The sequence below is a fragment of the Phyllostomus discolor genome, chromosome 14 (genome assembly GCF_004126475.2).
Source record: "Phyllostomus discolor isolate MPI-MPIP mPhyDis1 chromosome 14, mPhyDis1.pri.v3, whole genome shotgun sequence".
In the NCBI taxonomy this organism is placed as follows: domain Eukaryota; kingdom Metazoa; phylum Chordata; class Mammalia; order Chiroptera; family Phyllostomidae; genus Phyllostomus; species Phyllostomus discolor.
Window position 1 is genome coordinate 41,515,460 of NC_040916.2, and position 14,232 is coordinate 41,529,691.

Genomic DNA, 14,232 nt, shown 5'->3' on the forward strand with positions numbered 1-14,232 from the left:
GGGGGGGTGGGCTCTAGGACCTCCAGGTCTTCATGATGCGGTGTTGTAATCACAGCAGTGCTAGCTTTTATTGGGTATTGATTATGTGCCTGGCAGCGTTCTAAATGCTTCACCTGCATAATGTCACTTAATCTTCCCAAGAATGTTCTGAGAAGACTGATATTATCTTCATTTTGTGGATGAGGAAACTGAAGGTTAGAGAGTTTCCTTGTTCAAGGTCGCAGAGAGGGGCTCAGCCAGGATTCACACCGGTCTGTCTGGGTTAGTGCCCACTCATGTTTTGGGAAAATCCAGCTGTCTTCTCAGTGCTCACGTGAATCAGTTGTTTACCGGAATCGCAGGGAAGCACGCTGCAGCATGATTTTCAGAGGTGGCCTTGTGTTGTTGTTAATGTGTTGGAGTCAGACGGAATTGAATTTCAGATTTTACCGCCCCCGCCCCCACGCCACTTCCTGGATGTGAACTTGGGCAAATTACTTAACCTTCCTAACCTTAGTTTCTCACAGCTACGGAGTGAAACGAAATTAGTACCTATCTACCTCAGAAGAGAATTCTCAGAAACAAATGAGCTAATGGATATAAAGCACTCACTAGGATCTGACACATATTAAGTGCTAAATTGATTGTAGCTGGTGTTAAAATTTCCCTTCAGTTTTAGCTCTTTAAGAAATCCATATTTTCAAGAACGGCGGTTCCCTTAAGTGAGGTCTATGTATTACTAAGATGCTCCTAAGATGGAGAACAAACGTTGAAGGAATACATGATCCCCTCTATGCCCCCAGCTCGTGGTGCAGGCTGGCTCCCCCGGGGCAGTCTGGGCCGTCTCAGCGAAGGCCCCAGCAGGCTCCGCCAGGAGCTCTGGGCCTAGCTGGCCTTCAGGGCATCCTGACTTGGAACAGAATGACAAGACCTCTAGACCTTTTACTGATCAGCCACTGGGCGGGAGCCACGCCAGCCTGGGCGGGAGGCTCCCTGCAGCTGAGGGCCATCAGCCACAGCTCCCCGCAGCTGGGACAGCCAACCCTCAACAGACAGGGAAGGGGCATCTGGTGGCAGACCACAGTTTTCACTGCAGTTCAGTTGTACTGTTTTGTCTTTTTAAAATTTTTAACTACATTTTTCTTCCTAATGATCCCAACGTTTCATGAGTGAGCACGTTTTTCTCATGCACTTGCAGAGGCCATTAGGCGGTGAGGTGCTCCCCTACCTGCCTGCTTGTGCCCGTTTTTCACACAATGAAAAGTGACATACGGCAAGTCAGTGACAGTGACAGGGGATCACACCAGATCTTCTGCCATTCAGGCCAGGCTCTGCCTCTACAATATTGGTTACTTCTTCTTTTGCCACCATCTCCAGGTTCCGTGAAGCCAGACCTGAACATTGTGTTTGGTTTTGTTTCATGGAGAATGCTGACTTCTCAGGGCCCTGCCCCGTCACGAGAGCATCGGGAGCTCTCTCAATCGTATTCCACCTCCACACCTCAGGACCAGGACCAGGGCTGGGTGGGAGTGGCCGAGGGTGTCCCAGTCCACTGCTAGCCGCACCAAGCAGAGGAGCCTGGGGAGACAGCACCCTCATTGTGTAGCACTCAGGCCTTCCTGCACCTTGCGCCGCATCCCGGCTCGCTTCCTAAGCACAGCTGTCTAAAAGCAAGGAAGGCTGTCTTAAATCACGGTCAGTGCCAGGGACTTCTCCAAAGAAGAGCCAGTTGCATAGTCCATGATGAACCCCAACTGCGGCCACTCTGGTGACAGTCTTGATGGGCATCGTAGGACATTTCAAAGCTTGTTGCCAGGTATGCAATTTCTGGCTCCAGTAAAGTTGTAATTTCAGCACTCCTGAAGGATTCACCAATAAATTCTCTTTTATTTCCTGTAAGGGAAGCATTTGAAATATACAGTGTATTAAATCCCGCTTTGAATTCACCTGGCCCTCAGGGTATCATTTTAACCGTTTGCTGTCCATCCGGACAGGGGCTCCTGGACCCATCGGAGCTCTAGGCCAGAGGGCCCCAGATTCGCTCTTCGGACAAACACGCATGCACACACATGCCGGAGAGCTGGGGGGTGGCCCACTTCAGACACATAGAATTTATGTTAAGAAGGTTAAATGGGTCAAAGAAAAACATTTTATACCGAACAAAGGCATACTCCACAATACAGACCTAACAGCTGGAACTTTCTGTGACAATAACAGCTATGTTAGAAATGTAAGAAAAAGAATGCTTGAAATACAATATTTGTAAGAGACTCAAACACACATCTCAAACTTGGACAGCTAAAATAAACAAAAATTGTCAAAACCACAGAAGATCTGGATCATAAATAGAATTCTTCTTTTGCAAAGAGAACAAATGCCATCTTTTTCAGCTTTGGTGGAACATTTACAAAAGGTGATCTTATGATAAGATACAAAGATGAACTCTAAGTTTTAAAACATAAAATTTATATGAGCCATTTTATCATATCACAAAGTAATAAAACTGGAAATTAAACAAACAAATAGACCATCCACTTGAGGTGAAGGGCAAACTTCCGGGTAGTTATTATGACAAAATGAAATAAAAATTGTATAGTTTATTTTTATGTTATCCTCACCCGAGGACATCTTTGTCCTTGCTTTAGAGAGAGGAGGGGAGAGGAAGAAACATCGATGCTAGAGAGGAGCATCGGTTGGTTGCCTCCCACACGCACCCGGGTCAGGGGATCATACGGGCAGAGCCAGGGGGTCATATAGGCAGGACCAGGGATTCAACCCTCAGCTTTTCAACTATGGGATGCTGCTCCAAGCAGCTGAGCCACACCCGCCAGGACCTGCTGTTTTTAAAACAAGGAAATTGAATACACTTCTCATGTATTTGTGTAATAAACACTTACTGATGACTGCTAGATGACAGCCATTTGTTCTAAAAGCAAGACATACAGCACTGAAAAGATCAAGTCCATTCTCGTGGGCTTATGTTCCTACTAGATTGGGAGGAGATAGCTAGTAAAGAAGGACAGGAGTAAAACAAGAAAATATCAGGAGTGATACTCGTTTTAATAAAAATAAAACAGGCCCTGACTGGTGTAACTCTTGGTTGGGCATTGCCCCACAAACCAAAAGGTAGCTGGTTTGACACCTGGTCAGGGCACATGCCTGGGTTGTGAGCCAGGTCCCCAGGAGGGGGCACATGAGAGACAACCCATCGATGTTTCTCTCCCCTCTTTCTCCCTCCCTTCCCCTCTGTGTAAAAATAAATAAATAAGATATTTAACAAAATAAAATAAAACACAATGATGTGACTGAGAGTTACTGGCGTGGGGGCGGTACTACTCTTGGTTGGGAAGGCCTCTCCGAGGGCACTTGAGCCGAGCTCTGCACGGAAGGAAGAGCCTGCCGTCGGAGGACCTGGGAATGCACGCTGCAGCAAGAGGACGTGCGGCGCGTGTCGGAGTCAGAGGCTGCGCTCGGCGCGTGGGGAACTTAGGGGCTCCACGTTTCCTCATTACTGAAGAAAGAGTGAAAATAATTGAATTGTTCATTTAATTCAACAACTTATAATAAGGATTAAAAAGCCTTTAAAAAGAAGAAAGGAACAGTAAAGTAAACAACCAAAATAAACTGGTGCAAAAACAAAAACAAAAAGAGAACAGGATTGATTTGAAAATCCAGGTTTAGTTGTTTGGGAGGAAAGGTATAAAGAATAAGCATTTAATCAAACATTTTTTTTTAAAAAACCATATAAAAATAAATGTAGAAGGCAACTGAATTTTTTTAACAGAACTCAGATAATTCTAGCACCAAATCTGACACACACACAAAGAAAGAGAGAAAAAAGCATGTCAAACTTTAAATCAATCTTATTTACCCCTCTGGACTCATAAACCTACTAAATTGAACTCATAGTATATGAAATGACTCGTGGTTCACACCCAAGAAAGCTTCATTCCAGAAATGCCAGGATAACTTAAAATTCAAAAAAAAATTACATGATTTTTTCCAGTAAGATCTCTTTTATAATCACAATGGATGAATAAATGCTTTTGATAAAATTCAGCCCTTTTTTCAATTCAGAGTTACTCTGGCAACTTGGAAGACTAAGCTAACTTGGACCCCTTGCTTCATGTGACACAGAGAAATGGTAGATGACATACAATATACACAATTTAAATAATAGCCGGGGTCCTAAGAAAGAAAAAACTAGTTATATAAACAATGAAGAAATTTAAAGCCAGAATCAGAAGCTGATGTAATGATGACTTAGGGAATGCGGGTGGGGGTATCAAACCCCAATACTGGCTCTAATAGCCAAACATCAGCTTGATTTTTTGGGGGGGAGCCCATTAAAGGGTAGGATATTTGGTTTGGGGCCTGTATAGAGTGGGAGGCTGTGACTGAGATCGTTTTATAATATTGGGATGCCAAGAACCGAACTGGGAACAAGAAACATGCCATTCCCTGGAACAGCAAAGAGATGAGGAAACTGGAATCTTAGAGTTTTCTCTAGTTAGAGAAAAAACTCTTCCCCTAGAAACCAAAACCTCGAGCTTGCACTCTGCATGAGCATGGAGGCCAAATGTCCACTGCACTGGTGGTGAAGGCGTCTCCAAGTAAAAAAATCCAAGTAGAACTGGCTCAGCACTAGCAAGTCCCCAGAGCCCACTCCCACGGTCTGCTTTTCACAACCTGTGTTGAGAATGGTTTTTTCATTTTCGGAGGGTGGTAGGAGAGGCAGAGGGGAAGAATAAGAAGAGACAGAGGCTGGTTGACTGGGTGTGGCCTGGAAAGACTGAAATACCACGTGGCTTTGTTGAGACAGAGAAGCTTGCTGACGCTGAGTACGAGCACAGCAAAGCCCAGAGGACGAGAAGACCGCTCGTCAGAGAGCACCTCACAAGCAGAAATTACCGTGTGACAAAATAATCCACTGGTTAGGATTCACGATTGGAAGAAACTGTAAAAATAAGTATTTTTAAAATGATTATGTGATAAAAGGAGGTAGGTGATTAAAAGGCTGAAATTAAAATTCAAAGGGAAAATTAAATAGCAGATTTAAACACCATTTAAGAAGGTATATCTGAGAAAACTAGAACATAACAACAAAGTGTAAAGGGGTGGAAAGTATGACAAAGAAACTAAGAGTCAGAAAGATGGACTGAGAAGGAACAAGTAGTTTTAGTTCCAAAAGAAAAGATGAAATAACAGATAAAATATTTTTAAATTATTATATTTTCAGAATTGATAAAAACATGAATCCTTAGGTTCAAGAAACACACGAAGTCTTTAGCAGGATCAAAAATTCACTCTATAACTAGATACATTTGGGTAAGTGAGAACACACAGACAAAAGAGAGAAAATTAAAAGTAAGTAGAGAGAAAACACAAATTCCATTGCTGCAAAGGTTGCTATATGTCCCCCTAATATAGTCTAAATCTTCTGGAAAAATACAGTTTTAATTGGGCATATGGATGCTAATGATAGAATTCTATAAATAAAGCATGACTTCCAGATTTGACTTTAGAATCCTGTAATATTTTACATAATTATGAAAAAATTAAAATTTTAAAAAGCAACTCCTAAAACTAAAAAGTAAAAGGAAACAACCCTAACTTGTATTTAAATGGTGGCATAACCACATGTAAAGAAACTGGTTAAAGTGACTTTAACACACAGTAATTTGACTATATATCTCTGGTAGTATATACTCTTAAGAACAAAATTAATTACAGAATTAAAAAAAAAACTATTCATAGTAATCATATCATTAGTGAGTAGCAGTGGTATTACCACGTGTGCATTTGGGACAAAGCAAATGCGTAGCTATGGCACGGCATTGGGCTGCTGGGGCTGCCATGACAAACCACCGCAGACTGGGTGACCGAACAGCAGAAATTTATTTTCCCACAGTTCCGAGGCTACAGAGTCCAAGATCAAGGTGCCATGAGGGTTGGATTCTGGGGAGGCGCCTATTCCTCGCTCACAGACAGCTGCCGGGCCCTCCATGGCCTTTCCTCTGTGTGCCACACACACACACACACACACACACACACACACACACACACCCCTCTCGTGTCTCTTACTCTTAAGCACACTAGTCCTATCAGATTAGGGTGCTATCTTGTGACCTCTTTTAACCGTAACTATCTCCCTGAAGGTCCTATCTTCCAGTACAGTCCCACTGGGTGAGAGCTTCTTAATAAATTTGGGCAGACAGGTTTCTGTGAGAATTGTCAGGTGTCGGCTCAGCTATTGAGTCTCATTTGCTGCTGTCCCTTGCCTTGCACAGAACCCCCTTGGGAAGCCAATGGCAAGAAAGTGCACTTGACAGGGCAGAGCTCAGGTATTCCTGGGTTTCCTGGGTGGAGGGAGAAGAGAGACACGCCATCTAGTAACACTCAAACCCCCCACTCTTACAGAACCACCAAGAGGTAACAGGCAGAAAGTACAAGAGAACACAGAGTGGGGGCCGAGGTTTCAACGTAGGTGCTCTGACAGGTGAGAAATAGGATAGAAAGGAGAGGAGGGGGCAGGTCGGAGAGGAAAGATGGAGGAGGAAGAAAATGGCCTCCTCTATGTTCCCCACTACATTTTCCTTAACTCACCCCCCTTTAGTTCCCACCTACACATCTAAGAAAGAGAGAGATAAAAAGGGCAACGAGGATGAGTCAAGTTCAAAGGGATTTGATTGGCCACAGCGTTCTCGTGGATGTACTTGTCTGGGGAATGTCTCTTTCGTACCTCCGGCATGCTAAGCAGGGCTGCAGTCAGTGGCTTACACCATCTCTATTCCGGAGAAGCTCATTCTCTCTCCTGTCCTTAGCATGCTTGGATCATCTCTTCTTGCCATCAGAAAGTTGAAATATAGAAGCCCAAGAAAGAGGTATAGCTTATGGGAGAAGGTGTCAAGGAGGTTACTTGGTCTACATATAATGTTGAGTTTTGCCTTCGAGTGTGAGGAAAAAAATCCTTCGTTGGTTACTCCAGCCTCTCAGTGACCTAGAGTAGTGTCTGGGGCCAAAGTACCATAATAGACTGCATGCATTTGTTTGGCCCTGTGCTCTGAGCGTGGTGTCTCTCTTGTGGCCTCATGGGCAAAGGCTAGCTCTGGCAAGAAGGGCTCTGGTGTCCAGAACCCTGGGCCCAAGCCCAGCGTCACCGCAAAAGGATAGCACCTCACGCCAAATGAGCAACATAGATGATCAGATCTTCCGTGCTAATACCTCTGTGGCTAATGCCTTGGCAGGGGACCACTCTGCTCTGAGCCCAGCTGAGCAGTGACTGCTCATAGGGACCAGAGGGACCAAACGTGCAACTGTGAGGAAGACCCAGTTCTTGAGAAACGGTTGCTGTGCCTTCCATGTCTGCTCCTTTGCTGGCCGTGCCTCACGGTTTTCTGCTGTCTCCCTTAGCTCTTCCTGATGGATCTCACGGTGCTCCCCAACCGTAGGGAAACCCATTTCTCACAGAAGCTCTAGGAAACACATAATGGTGTGAGGTGATGGTCTCCAGCAAATGGGGCCTCACTTCTTGCAGATGATGTGGTTGATTTGTGAATGGCTCACTCTGAGTGGCAGATGAACAGTAGTCAAGGCAAGTTCAGAGACCGTTGCTACCTTGTTTTAGGTTTATTCCCAAGTTGCCACAGGGGCCTCAGATGCCATCCCAGATCCTCTGCTTCCCTCTTCTGGTCAGTGAGGAGAATCTTCGTAACACCACCAGGGTTCAGGGAAAGGAGTAATACGATGCTACCTAGTCATAAAACAAAATCATAATCTCCACAAGATCGCCATTCAGTTCACACATAGCTACACTCAGGAAGCAGGACGATGAAAGCTAATACCATCACATTTCAGATGCACTCACACGAAGGTCATTGTGGCATCTACTCTACTGGAGAGACCCAGTGGAAAGAGGGTAAACCAGCAGTCCCAGCCCAGGTTGTCAACGTGTGTTTTTGCAAAAAGGGAGTTCTGTGACCAAATAAATTTGGGAAATCTTAGGGTGAGGTAAGTTACACAGGTTTCTTTACAAACATTTCTCATAGCCTTTATATTGTCAATATGCACTGTGAATCCCCAAGGGGGTTAGCACATACAGTTTTTGATCAATGATTCCTTCATTGAGGAGCAATCCAAGGTCTAGAGTTTCATCCTGCAGAACACCAGGGGGATGGGGGTGGGGGCAATGAGACCCTAGACATTGGAGAGGCGAACTGAGAAAGAGAAATGTCCACACTATGAAATGACAGGTGTTGTCTCATGCAAGCCAGCACAAAGACCAAGGAAGCAATGACCACCAATACCTCTTGAGTTAATATTAGATTAAATTTTAGTGACCAACTCAGAGTTGAAGAGGATACTAAAGGTTCAAACATCCTTTTCATTTTTTAGAGAAGATGACCGAGACTCAGAAACCCAATGAAGAAATGTAACCATAGTATCTATTGGTGGGAGTCCAGGACTCACGACCATTTTGCCCAGAGGAGCTATGCAAAGAGTCCTCATTTTGCCATATTGGGTCAGCGGGTAGAAAAATAAAAACCTTAGTATAGGAGAGTATATATCAGGCCAACCCATTCACTGGGAAGAAGTGTACAAGATGTTGCAGCATCTGACCAAACAAGATCAGACTCACTATTGATTTATAAACCCACAACGGGCACTTTCATAAAAGTCATCATCTTTGTTCACACACTAAATGGAAAGTCAGGAAATACAGTTTGTGTTAAACTCCAAAGAGCTTCGATGCATTGGGAGAGCACCGCAGCCTTCTGCATTTGCTGAGACTATTCTGGTTGCTAGCGACAAGAACCCAGATTGAACTAGCTCAGGCAGAATGCAAAGGAGGGCAGGGAGCAATTTATTGGAAAGTTCTTATAACAAAAGAAAGAAGAGAGAGAGAGTGACAGAGCCACCAGGATTCTTCCTCTTTCTGTCTCGTGTGCTTTCCCTCTGCCCGCCAGCTTCACTGTCTTCTCCTGCAGGTGGGATCTGCCACCCCAGGGGGTTATGGCCACACGGGGCTCATAGCCTTGCAATGTCTCTTACCAGAAAGGAATAGTCTCAAGTTCAAAAGTTCCAGAGAAGGGCTCTAACTGGCTTTGCTTATTGCATTTTTTCTGAGACAAGGGATAGAGGGTCCTAGGAGAGGCAGACAGCATGATGGGTAAGAGGTTCAAGCATTGACTCCCCTGCCTGCTAGCTCTATGACCTCGGGCAAGTTACTATGTGCTTTTAACGCAGTTTCCTTATCTGTAAAAAGGGGATTATAATGGTATCTGCTTTATAGGTTTTATATGATGGTTAAGTGTGATAAAACACATAAAGAATTTTATGTGGTACCTGCAACAAGGTAAGCAATCAAAAATCACTAGCTATTATCATTACTGGTTCAGCCGGGAGCCTTGAAAACCTTGTAAGGTGGTTTCAAGGAATAAATGATATGATAAATGTCAAGCATTTAGCATCTTGTCTGCCACATAGTAGGTATGCAATAGAAGTTATCATTGTTATTATCATTAAGGCCGTGTAGGTGGGCTGTGGAAAAAATGACAGCTCTGATGTGAAGGGGGATTTCATTCATTCATTCATTCATTCATTCATGCCACAAGTACTTATTGAGTGTTTGTGCTGTGCCGGGCACTGTGCCAAATGTGAAGAACACAGAGCAACGAACAAGACCAACAAGGCGCTGACCTCACGAAGCAAATGTTCTAGTGAGGCTTTTAGAAGGGGCCTCTTGTTCTGTCCAGGAAACACAGTAGGTGCCCACTGCGCCTACCAAATGTCAGACCCCTACCTTCCCTGTCACTAACCAGCCCTGCAGATTTCCTGTCTTCTGCCTTTTCCTAAAACACTGTCACTGTCACCACCATATCTTTCTATCTCCTTGTAAAAGGATATGTTTTTCTATTCTTCTTTTTAAAAGACTTTATTTATTTATTTTTTAGAGCTAGGGGAAGGGAAGGAGAAAGAGAGAGAAACATCATTGTGTGGTTGCTTCTTGAGCGCCCCCTACTGGGCATGTGGCCCGCAACCCAGGCATGTGCCCTGACTGGGAATCAAACTGGCAACGCTTTGGTTCACAGGCTGGCTCTCAATCCACTGAGCCACACCAGCCAGGGCCCTTTTTCTATTCTTGATAAATGATAATCACTGTCATTTTTTTCTGCATGTGTGTATTACATGTACAAATTGTATTACATGTATGAATTCTTTTTGCACTTTATATATATGTTTTAAAATGGTAAATTTTATGTTATGTAAATTTTGTCACAGTTAGAAATTAAAATGCGGAATCTCAGGCCCAACCCAGACACACTGAATTTCAGCATCAGCACTTTAACAAGATGCTAGGTGATTTGTTTAAATTTTGAGAAACCCTGTATTTGACATATACTCTTAAGATATAAATTCCCATCATTCATCACTATTCCTAACTGAGACATATATTTTACTTTTCTCCCTTTTTATCTTTTTTCTCTTGGAATCCTTCATTTGTAAGAAGAAGGGAGAAATCACCGTGGCAGCTGGCAGGCTCCAAGGACAGTATGATGCCATGGCAACTGCTTCCATCAGTAACTTAATTTCATGTCTGCTTTTACATCTTTCTCTCCTTAATTCTGAAGTTGGGAATTTCTAAAAAATTATATTTTATTGATTATGCTATTACAGTTGTCCTGGTTTTTCCCCCATAACCCCCCTGCACCAAGCACCCCCACTCCCTCAGGCAATCCACCCACAACTGTTCATGTCCATGGGTCATTTGTGTCCGTTCTTTGGCTACTCCATTTCCTATACTGGACTTTATATCCCCATGGCTATCTGTAACTACCTATTTGTACTTCTTAATCTCCTCACATCTACACCCATTCCCCCATACTTGCTCCTACCTGGCAACCATCAAAATGCTCTCTGTATCCATGAGCCTGTCTCTGTTCTTCTTGTTTGCTTAGGTTGTTTTTTAGATTCTACTGTTGATATATTTGTATTTTTGCCATTTTATTGTTCATAGTTTTGATTTTCTTTTTTTTAAATAAGTCCCTTTAACATTTCGTATAAGAATGGTTTCATGATGATAAGCTCCTTTAGTTTTTTTTTCTTGTCTGGGAAGCTCTTTATCTGCCCTTCAATTTTAAATGATAGCTTCACTAGGCAGAGCAATCTTGGCTATAGATCCCTGCTTTTCATGACTTTGAATGTTTCCTGTTAATCCCTTGTAGCCTGAAAAGTTTCTTTTGAGAAATCAGCTGACAGTCTTATGGGAACTTCTTTATAGGTAACTAACTTCTTTTCTCTTGCTGGTTTTAAGATTCTCTCTTTGTCTTTAACCTTTGGCATTTTAATTATGCTGTGTTTTGGAGTGGGCCTCTTTGCATCCATTCTATTTGGGTTTCTCTGTGCTTCCTGGACTTGCGTGTCTATTTCCTTCACCAAATTAGGGAAGTTTTCTTTCATTATTTTTTTCAACTAGATTTCCAATTTCTTGTTCTTTCTCTTCTTCTGGCACCCCTATGATGTAAATGTTGGGCCTCTTGAAATTGTCCCACAGGCTGTTCAGACTATCCTCATTTTTTTGGATCCTGTTTTCTTCTTGTTGTTCTGACTGGTTGTTTTTTGCTTCCTTATGCTCCATTTTATTCATTTGATTCTCAGCTTTATTCATTCTACTATTGTTTCCCTGTAAATTGTTCTTTATTTCAATTAGTGTATCCTTAGTTTCTGACTGGGTCTTTTTTATGCTGTTGAGGTCCTCACTAAGTTCTTTGGGCACCCTTGTAACCAGTGCTTTGACCTCTGCATCTGATAGATTGCTTATCTCCATTTTGTTTAGCTCTCTTTCTGGAGTTTTGATCTGTTCTTTCATTTGGGCCATGTTTCTTTGCTCATTTTGGTGGCCTCTCAGTGTTTGTTTCTATGTATTAGGTACAGCTGCTTTGACTCTGTGTCCTAGTAGTGTGGCCTAATGTATGTAATAGGTGCCCTATGGGGTTTAGTAGCATAGCCTCCTCTATCACCAAAGCTGGGTAATCAAGGTGTCCTTTGTGTGGGTTGAGTATACCTTCCTGTTATAGTTGAGCCTTGGTTGCTCTTGGCAGTTCAATGGGAGAGATTTACCCAGGTCAGTAAGCTGCAGGGATTGGCTGTGACCACTTACCACCAACTTCTGCCCTCCTCTGTGGAGGATCAGCTGTGCAGGGGCATGGTGGTGATGCTCCAATGTGGTCTGTAGCTATCCACTGGGTGCGCTGACCCTGGGGTTTCCAAGGTGGTGCATGCCAAGGTGAGTCCCCACCTGTGTTCTTCCCAGGGCCACCCTGCATGAGCTATAAAGCAATCTGAGATGGCTGCTACTTGTGCTGGGCTTGAAGATTCCCAGAAGAAGCCAAGCTGTGAACCTAGGCTGGCTGTTGTTGCTAGTGCTGGGCCTGCGGGTCTCTGAGGCAAGCTGTTGCTTGTTTCATAGGATTTAGGAGGTTGTGAAGCAGAAGCCAAGACCAGCCATTCATATGGAAGAACAGCTTGGGTGGGTCCATAAATTGGGTGGGGTGGAGTCTCTGGGGATCTCCAAGGCAGGGTCAAACAGTGTTAGCCATGTTGATGGAGTCTCAGGTATGGCACCAGCTTGTCAGCTCTGTGGGGAGAAGGTTTAGCAAAGGGACAATGGCCTCTGCTCATCTTGATACCAGTCACTTCAGTTTCTCCCTGTATAGTGCTGGTGCCTTTACTGCTGCTACCCCAATGCTGGAGTTCAGAGGGAGTGAGTCTGAGTGAATTCATGTATGGGTTCTTTAAGAGGAACTATTTGGGACTCCAGAATTTTCTTCCCTAGATTCAATCCTCACTGGTTTTTGCAGCCAGAAACTGTGGGGCCTTATGTTCCTAGCAATAGAACCCTGGGCTGGGAGGCCTGGTGTGGGGCAGGGATTCCTCGCTCCCAAGATATCCCTCCCAAATTTTTATCCTCCCCACATGGGTGAGGGACCAGCCCGTTCTGTGTCTGCACTTCTATCAGTCTGGTTGGATGTGGCTTCTTTAATTCTGTAGTTGTCAGACTTCCATTCAACTCGATTTCTGACAGTTCTGAGTGATGGTTGTTCTATATTCTAGCTGTAATTTTGATGTGGTTGTGTGAAGAGGCAAGCCATGTCTGCCTATGCTGCCATCTTGACTGGCAGTCTCTCTGTTGGTATTTTAACAAACTATAGAAATGATCCCTGAAAGTATAGTCTTTCTTTTGGTACTTTAAAGACCTGGTAGACCACTGCTTTGTCTAGGTACTTGGTAGACTTGCCATCTTGATTAGTTTCAAATCTAGGGCATATAGAACCAAGGATGCAGAAGCTCAACTTCATCAAAAATAGAAGAATCCTTTAAAAATTGATCAATAAAATCTTACAGTGCACTATGTACAGAAATCATTTTCAGGTGATCAAATGGGAAAAGCAAGTCAATAAAGCTTCTAGCAGACAGTGTAGGAAAGTAGCTTTATGAATTCTGGGTCAGGAAAGATTTCTCAAACAAGATACCAAAGCACTTGCCATTAAAAAAAGTTTGAAAAAGTGACTCTTTCCAAACTTGGGACATATTTTCATTAAAGTTTACCACTAAAAGAGAGAAAAGACAAGATTCAAAGTGGGAACAACATTTCACAATGAGTCTAAACAATAAGGGGTATCTATCAAGACTACATAAAAAGTCCCAGAAACTATAAATCAAAAAGAAAACAAAAACAAACAGTCCAATAAAAAATGGGCAGCAAAGTTGGACAGGTGTCTCATGAAAAGGAAACCCAAGCAGACAATAAGAAAGGTGCTCAGCCTCAGTAGTTAGCAGGGAAATGTACGCTAAAATCGCACTGACAAGCTCTCGCCAGAGAGCCAACACCAAGCATTGCAAGGATGTTGAACACCCAGATCTCTGATACTCCGCTGGAGGGAGTGTAAACTGGCACAATTACTATGGAAAGCAGATTGACATCGTCTAGTAAGCTACAAGAAGTACATAATTTACGACCCAGCCATTCCCCTTCAAGGTATATGTCCCCATAAAACATATGCTTATGGGCACCAAGATACATATTTAAGAGTGTTCCTAGCAGTATTGAATAGTAGCTGCAAACCAGAAACAACCTAAATCTCTATCAAGAGTGGTGTAAGTAACAAATGATGGCATTTTCAGACTATGAAATGCTGTACTGTGGGAAATAGGAGGGGGAAAGTACAGCTCTATGACATAGAGAAGATGAAT